Raw genomic sequence first — 8607 nt, 5'->3', positions numbered from 1 at the left:
CTCCCTGGGGGATGGACAGCCGAGAAGAGGGCAGGGGAGACGTCGGACAGTGTAACATATGACAAAATAATAACAATTTATGAATTATGAAGGATTCATGAGGTAGGGGGGAGTGGGGAGGGAGAGGGGAAATGAGCAGCTGACATTAAGGGCTCAAGTGGAAGGCAAATGTTTTGAGAATCATGATGACAACAAATGTACATATGCACTTGACACAATGGATGGATGTATGGATAGTGATAAGAATTGTATGAGCCCCCAATAAAATGATTTTTTTAAAAAGAGCATTTCAAGATCTAGCTTGAAGTATGGTGTTGTCTGATGATAGGATTATATCTATCTGCCTTCAAGAAAATCCAACCAATACGACTATTATTCAAATGTATGCACCAACCACAAATGCTATTGATGAAGAAATTGAAGAATTCTACCAACATGATCAGTATAGTATTGATCAAATATGCGATGAAGATGCATTGGTAATTGTAATCTAAAATGTGGGAAGAAAGAGGAAGGAGCAGTCATTGGAAAATATAGTCTTGGCGATAAAAACAAAGCTAGGGACTACATGATAGAATTCTGCAAGGCCAACAAATTCTTCATTGCAAATACCTTTTGTCAACAACATAAAAGAAGAATGTAGGGGAGGGAGGGGGAAAAAAAAGAGGACCTGATGCAAGGGGCTTAAGTGGAGAGCAAATGCCTTGAGAATGATTGGGGCGGGGAATGTATGGATGTGCTTTATACAATTGATGTATGTATATGTATGGATGGTGATAAGAGTTGTATGAGTCCCTAATAAAATGTAAAAGAAGAAAAGAGAAAAAAATGATTAGGGCAAAGACTGTACAGATGTGCTTTATACAATTGATGTATGTATATGTATGAACTGTGATAAGAATTGTATGAGCCCCAATAAATTGTTTTAAAAAAAAGAAGAAGAATGTACACCTGGACTTCTCCAGATGGAATACACAGAGTTCAAGTTGATGATATTTGTCGGAAAAGGAGGTGAAGACGCTTAATGTCAACAGCTAAAACCAAGCCAGGGACCGACTATGGAACAGATCATCAATTGCTCATATATAAATTCAGGTTAAAGCAGGAGAAAATTAAAACAAGTCCTTTTTACCTTGAAGGCAGCCCACCAGAATTTCAAGAACATCTCCAGAATACCTTTGCTTCATTGAACACTAATGACAGAAGACCTGATGAACTGTTGGAATGATATCCACAACATCATATATTAAGAAAGCAAAAGGTCATTAAAAAGACAGAAAATATCAAAGTGGATGTCAGACGAGACTCTGAAACTTGCTATTATTTGTAGAGTAGCTAAGGCAAATGGATGACATGATGAAATCAAATACCTGGACAGAAATTTCAAAGGGCAGTTCAAGAAGACAAAATAAAATATTCTAATAAGATGTGCAAAGACCTGGAGCTAAAAACCCAAAAGGGAAGAATATGTTCAGCATATCTTAAACTGAAAGAACTCAAGAAAAAAATCAAGCCTAGAGTTGCAAGTCTGAAAGGTTCTGTGGGCAAAACATTGAATGATGCAGGAAGAGGTAGCATAGGCACAAGAATCAATGTTTGCATCATGTGTGTGCACATGCGCATTTAGTTCTAAACCTTCCTCCACTATTTTAACCATTTTTAAGTATACAATTTGGTGATTTTTAGTCTATCACAGTTGTGAGCAGCCATCCTCCCAATCTAAGTGAGCACGGTTTAATCCCGTGTCGGCTCACATGTTCACCAGGATAAGGAAGACAATGAACAGTTCCATCACTCTTCCTCCTGGGGCTGCCCCCCCCCTTCCCCTTTCATCCCTAAGTCCTGATAACCACTAATTACAAAGTCCTCCTCCCCTTCTAGTTTTGGATTTTAGGAATCTAATCTGAATGACTACTACTATTTAATTTAGGCTCTGGCTTTGTAATTCTTAGCCATTCACCTGTCTAAGAACTCTAAGCATTGGGTCTGTGAAGGGCCATTTTAATTAGAACATTTGCTTTCTATTGGGCTTAGTTATTCTGATTTCTTTGTTTTCATTGTTCTCTATCCTTAGCAAAGATGCCATTTTGAAAACTAAGGTGTACCTAAGCCAGGTCATAGTATTTTCAGTTGTCTCATATGTAGGCAAAAGCTATTAATTAATAAAGAGGACTGAAGAAGAATCAATACCTTTGAATTATGGTGTTGCAAAGAATATTACATATACCATGATTGCCAGAAAAATAAACAAATCTGTCTTGAAAGACATATAGCCAGATGCTTCTCAGAAATGAGTACGGTAAGACTTTGCGAGCCAGTATAGCACCGATGAAACATACAACTTTCCTCTAGTTCATTAATGCTTCCTCCCCGCCCCACTATCATGATGCCGATTCTACCTTACAAATACACTAGCCCAGAGCATGTACAGAGGTACAAATCAGAGCTGGAAACACAGGGAATCCAGGACACATAAACCCCGCAGTACCAACATTGAGAGTAGCCATACCAGGGTGGGGAAAGTGAAGGTGGGGGGAGAATGGGGGAATGGGCCACAATGATCTACATATAACCCCCTCCCTGGGGGACAGACAACAGAAAAGTGGGTGAAGGAAGACATTGGTCAGTGTAAGACATGGAAAAAAAATTTATAAATTATCAAGGGTTCATGAGAGAGAAAGGGTGGGGGTGGGAGAGAAAAAATGAGGAGCTGATATCAAGGGCTCAAGTAGAAAGAACATGTTTTGAAAATAATGATGGCAATAAATGTACAAATGTGCTTGACACAATGGGTGGATGTATGGATTGTGATAAGAGCTGTACAAACTCCCAATAAAATGATTTTAACAACTCATACACACAAAAGTGAATTTTAAAATGCTGCTGCTACTCGAGTGTTTATTCATTATCCACTCCTCTAAGATCCAAAAAGCTCTGAAACAGTGCAGTATTTTATTCATAAAAATGTCTAGCTGTCCCAAACCAAGCAGCCATCTAAGTGAAGAGTCAGCCAACTCCACCTGCAAGAAGCACACCAGCCTCTGTGAACCAAGGATCTCAAATAATAAAATATAAACCCAGAGGAGAGAAGGGTACCACAGCCTAAATTCTCAACACCCTGTTGCTGGAACACTAAAGATAATAGCAGAAGCCCACAATTTCCCTGATCATAGTCTAGGAATGTGAGTAAGCCTCGGGTCAGACAAAGAGCATTGGAAAGTGGATTTGGGCAACGCCTTCAGTCTGAACTGTAACCCCTTGTCATCTGAGCTCCCTTTTGACCCATTTTTTAATGTTTTACTCATTTTATTGGGGAATCATACAACTCCTATCACAGTCCATTCATACATCCAGACCCATTTTTTATTTATTTTTATTTTTAAATATTCTACTTTCTCTTCTCTTTTATTTGGTCCTTGTGTCTGGATCTTTTTTGTTTTGTTTTTTGTCTTTGTTTTGTATGTTTTTGTGTCTAGGGAAGTCAGGAAGGGTGGATCTATGAAGGCAGCAACTGGAGTAATAATGACCTGAAGGCACAGAAGAGCAGGTGGGAGGGGGTGTCAACAGCAATGGGTATAATAGGGAAGAAAATGCTCCCAAGTTGATTGTGGTCATGCATACCCAACTCTTCTTCATATGATTGAACTATTGAATTGAATGATATGCTATTGAATTATATTTATTTTAATATAGTTTTTAAAGACTTTGCCTCGCCCACTTTAGACATATTACCAAGACGCGGTCCCTGGAGAAAGAGATTATGCGTGATGAAGTAGAGAGTCAGTGAAAAAGAAGAGGGGGTTGACAAAGTGGCTGCAACAATGGGTTCAAACAGCAACCACTTGGAGAATGAGGCAGATTGGGCAGTATTAGGTTCTGCTGTGTGTAGAGATCTTATGAATTAGAACTGACTCACTTGCACATAACAACAACATAAAGATTACCATTGTGTAACTGAATGCTGTGCTATCTCTATGTCCCATTAGATTGTAAGCACCAAGCAACCAGGGACTGTGTCTTCACCCTTAGCACAGTACCTGCAGCATAACATGAAAAACCATGTCATTATTCAGCACTTCATGAATCTTCATTGTGCCGCAGGCACTGCAGTAGATAGCGGGGACCCATGCTAGCATTCTCTGATTTTAGAAGTGAAAAAACCTAGGCCTTAAAGTGATGAAATCACTTACCCAAGTTTTCTTGCAAAGTCAGGAATGGGTTAACGTTTTCTGATTTCTAAGGCTGCATTTTTAATCACTGTTCTGTACTCTGACTTTCATCAATTGCTAATTTTACTGCCTTGTAATGAAAGGGTTTTTGGGGAGAGTAGGTCTGAAATGAACTGAGATTCTCTATGGCAGCCTTCGGCCTGCTTGCATGGGAGGAGCCTTCAGAGCACGGAGGGAGAACTGGGGAAAGGCAGAGGTGATTGGGGGAGTGGTGGTGATCGCTGGGGCAGACTATTCAGTCCTTGGAGGGGTGTCCAGGTGTAGAAGACATGAGGATGCCTGGTAGGTGGTGGTGGTTGTTAGGTGTTGTTGAGTTGATTCCAACTCATGGCGACCTTATACAACACAATGCCCAGTCCTGCACCATCCTAGCAGTTGTGAATTACATTTGAGCCCGTTGTTGCAACCACTGTGTCCATCCCTCTCTTTATGGGTCTTCCTATTTTTCGCTTCCCCTCCACACTACCAAGCATGATTTCCTTCTCCAGAGTCTGGTCTCTCCTGGTACCATGTTCACAGTATGTGAGACGAAGTCTCACCATTAGATCAGCATTCTTGTTGCAGCGTTGTGTGTATAACAAGACTTCTCTCTGTTGTTTTTAATGCTACTCCTCCCAGTTTCTTCTCTGTCTTTTATTTTGCTGCTCCCTTCACCCAGGTTAATCTATGTCGACCCTCTCTCTAGCCAGTGACCTAACAAAGGAGGCAGAGCTTAAGGGAGATCACCTTGTCTCTAGTGAGGTGATAGGCCACCCAGCTTGCCACCAGTCTTTGTTCTTTCTGACCAGACATATCCATGGCCAAGGAAGATCCAAAGAACACTGGAATGCGAAGCCAGCCTTCTATCAGAGTTAAACTTTTGACAAAGAAACAAATTTCACGCTGTCAAGTAGCTAACTGTAGAGCTTATAACTTACGTACTTGTCCAATGCTGTGTGAAGTTTTAGGTTGGTTCTCTTCCCCTCCATAGTTAAACACTCTGCCTGCTTACAAATGGGTGGGAATTTGTAGCCCCCTAGCCACTCCAAGAAAGAAAGATGTGTCAGTCTACTACTGTCAAGATTGGAAGCCTTAGAAGGCAGTCCCACCATGCCCACTGTGAATATGAATCCACTTGACAGCCATTTATCTCAACTCTTATTTAAATAAACTTTATTTACAGAAACAAAATAAGAAAGAAAGACAAGGGAAAGAAGCAGAAAAACCCGGAGTTCTGATGCCACACGCCAAGGGATGCCTGGAGATCCACAGGGTGAACGCAACTCAGAAAGCATCTTCCTGTAGCCCTCAGAGGGCGCTTAGCCCACTAACAACCCACATTTAAACTTTGAGCCTCCAAAATTGTGAGAGAATGGATTTCCGTCATTTTAAGACATCCAGTTAGTGCTAATTTGTCACCCACAGCCCTAGGGAATTAATATACCTGAGATTCATGTCTTCAAATTGCTAGAAATAAACAAATAGCTTTGGGGAAATGGTTCTCTTGATTAGTATTACTCTGAGGAAAAATAATCCATTCCACTCAAATTCTCCAACCAACTTCACAAAAGTAGAGGAGGGCCACTGATCTTCTGGCAAAAGGCCATAGCTAGACCTCTATGTTCTTAATTCTGAGAGGCATGTTTCTCTGGGCCGCCTTCTCCCTCTGCGTCCTCTCCTCCCTGCACACCACAGTTTACTAGAACCAAAGACAGCAATTCCATGCTCTGTACCTGACTCCTGGCCTTGACGCTTCTCGCTGTATCCCAAAACCTCTCATTTACCTCTCCTGCCCTGTGCCTCCTTTCCCAGTAGGGCCATGCTTTTAGAGCAAGCACACAATGCTCAAAGTGCCTCCCCTTCCAGGGCTGCATGGATGTCCAATCATGGCACATGCTGGTGCACAAAGCATTTTGGAAATTCTCTTTAAAATGACCTTCAAGACTGACAGCGTATCCTTTCACCTCTCCTAAGTAGCGGGGTTCTTTGTTTGTTTCCGTGTAAAGAAAATTTTGATGACTGCACATAACTAAATAGCATTCACAGCTAATGGTGGTAAATAATGTGGACAAAGGATCTTAGCAAAACTATTTTTTTATCACCACAAAGCCATGAGACAGAATGTTTTTACTGCAAGTGACTCGCGGTGGTGGTTCTGAATGTGTAACCAGAATGCCCGCTTGTTTCCGGCAACAAGGGCCGTCTCTGTGTGCTGGCGATCCCATTGGGGATCTTGGGAAGAAATGCACTTGAACAGAGCACTTCTAGCAAATGCATAACTTGAGGGAGCAGTGTGTAAAAACAGAAAGTGAGCTCTCTGGCTTGGGGCTAATTTGCAACGAGTTGGCCGAACACACCAAGAAGGTCGGGATCGGGGTAACTGTGGGACCCGATATGGTGCCCCCCTCAGGAAAATGGTGAAGAAAATTGAAATCAGCCAACATGTTCTTTCCACAGCAAAACCCAAATGAAGAGGCGCCCTGTGGGGCCCTGGCACTGTGATCGCTGCATGAACACAGTAGTGGGGGCCCTGGACCTGCCATCTCCCCTCTGCTGTCCCGGGAATGTCCATCCGCAGAAGACCGGAGGAGCTGAAAGATCATCAAAGCTCCACTCTTGGAAACCTCTCTGGCCTGTGATAAATGGATTCATTTATGTTAAAAAATAAAATCAGGGGCCCAACCTCCACTTCTATCCCTCGCCCTCTGTAATACCCTCCCAGACCAGAAAAGTGGCAAAACTTTCAGAAGTATAAGAAATAGAATAGAATTGTCAAAACTACATAAAAATAACTCCTCTATAAACTAAGGGGTTCAGTGAGTCTGTGGGTTACAAGCATCAAATCTGCACACAACTTGTAATTATGAACCAATTCCCATAAAGCCTATAATAGTAAAATGTCCAGGTGTACATGAGGGGCTTCAGAAAGCTTGTGGGTAAATGAAAATAAAATATAATGGAATTCTTCCATGAACTTTCCATGGTGCCACTTTGGGATGTGAGCCAAAACATTTTATGACTGCATTATTATGTTAAACATGTTTTTATTAATCTGGATGTAGCTTCTTGGTCTCTCATTGGCTCCCCCTCCTCTCCCATCCTCGCTTACTATTCCCTTTCCCCTGTCCTCCTTCCCTTCCTCCTGGCTCCACGTGGACCACCAAGCGGTGCTGAGTTCTTTGAAAGCAAAGATGAGCAACACCCAACCTTCATGGGCATGATCGATCTGTTTCAAAAATACACTGGACGGGATGACACAATCGACAAGTCCGGCCTGCTGACAACGATGAAGGACAATTTCCCCCAACTTCCTCAGCGACTGTGACAAAAGCAGGAGAGATTACTTGGATAATCCGTTTGAGAAGAAGGATACGAATGGGGATAAGATGACTCCGTTTTCTGAGTTTCTTTCCACTCTGAGGGGTATGGCCACAGACTACCACAAACAGAGCCATGGAGCAGCGCCTTGTTCCTGGGGAAGCCAGTGAGCTTTGTGCAGCCCAGAGGCCTGCCAAGCTCCAACAACAAACAATGAAGTGTCTCCTTCCACTCATTTAAAAAAAAAATCTGAATGTGTTTCTTTAATGCTTTTTATGCGTAGAAAAGTACACTGTATGCGAAGACAAACATTTGTAACTGATGTTACAGAGGAACCATGCCTAACTGTTATAACAGAAGTAAAAAAAATCAACTTACAGGCAGATTTGGAAATGAAAGTCATTTTTAATGCAGGGACTGCTTGGCAATATAAATTTTTATTTATAATTAAATAGTCATAATTAAAACAAAAACCATCGGTGCCAAGAGTGCCAGCTTAAGGAGAAACCTAGCACTGACAAGCTCCAGAATCGTGTGTTCCTTCCACGAGTAGACTACTTGTTTGGTTGTGTTCTGACTCCGCCTTCTTTATAAGTGTCGATCATCTCTGAGATGCATGTCAAGTGGCTGGGATGAAGAAGGAGTTCAATAAAGGGTAGCTATTATTATGAAGCTTCCTAGCACCGGCATGGGGTTATTATTTCCATTATTTCTGTCCTTATGAGAGACTAACTAGCTATGTCTAAGATTTTTTTTAAATCATTTTATTGGGGGCTCATCCAACTCTTATCACAATCCATCCATCCATCCATTGTGTCAAGCACATTTGTACATTTGTTTCCCTCATCATTCTCAAAACATTTGCTTTCTACTTGAACCCTTGGTATCAGCTCCTCATTTTCCCCTCCCTCCCCATTCCCCCTCTCTCATGAATCCTTGATAATTTATAAATTGTTGTTATTTTGTCATATCTTACACTTTCCGACATCTACCTTCACCCACTTTTCTGTTGTCCGTCCCCTAGGGAGGATGTTATACGTAGATCCTTATAATCGGTTCCCCCTTTCTACTCCAACCTCCC

At 41.7% G+C, this 8607-nt stretch overlaps 1 pseudogene; it reads left to right on the top strand.

Moving 5' to 3' along the window:
• The first annotated feature begins 7419 nt into the window (after positions 1-7419).
• Positions 7420-7696, top strand: LOC142425359 (protein S100-A7 pseudogene; annotated as a pseudogene).
• Positions 7697-8607: the final 911 nt, after the last annotated feature.

This window comes from Tenrec ecaudatus, chromosome 14 (genome assembly GCF_050624435.1).
Source record: "Tenrec ecaudatus isolate mTenEca1 chromosome 14, mTenEca1.hap1, whole genome shotgun sequence".
Classification (NCBI taxonomy): domain Eukaryota; kingdom Metazoa; phylum Chordata; class Mammalia; order Afrosoricida; family Tenrecidae; genus Tenrec; species Tenrec ecaudatus.
This window is presented reverse-complemented; position numbering and strand designations above follow the sequence as displayed.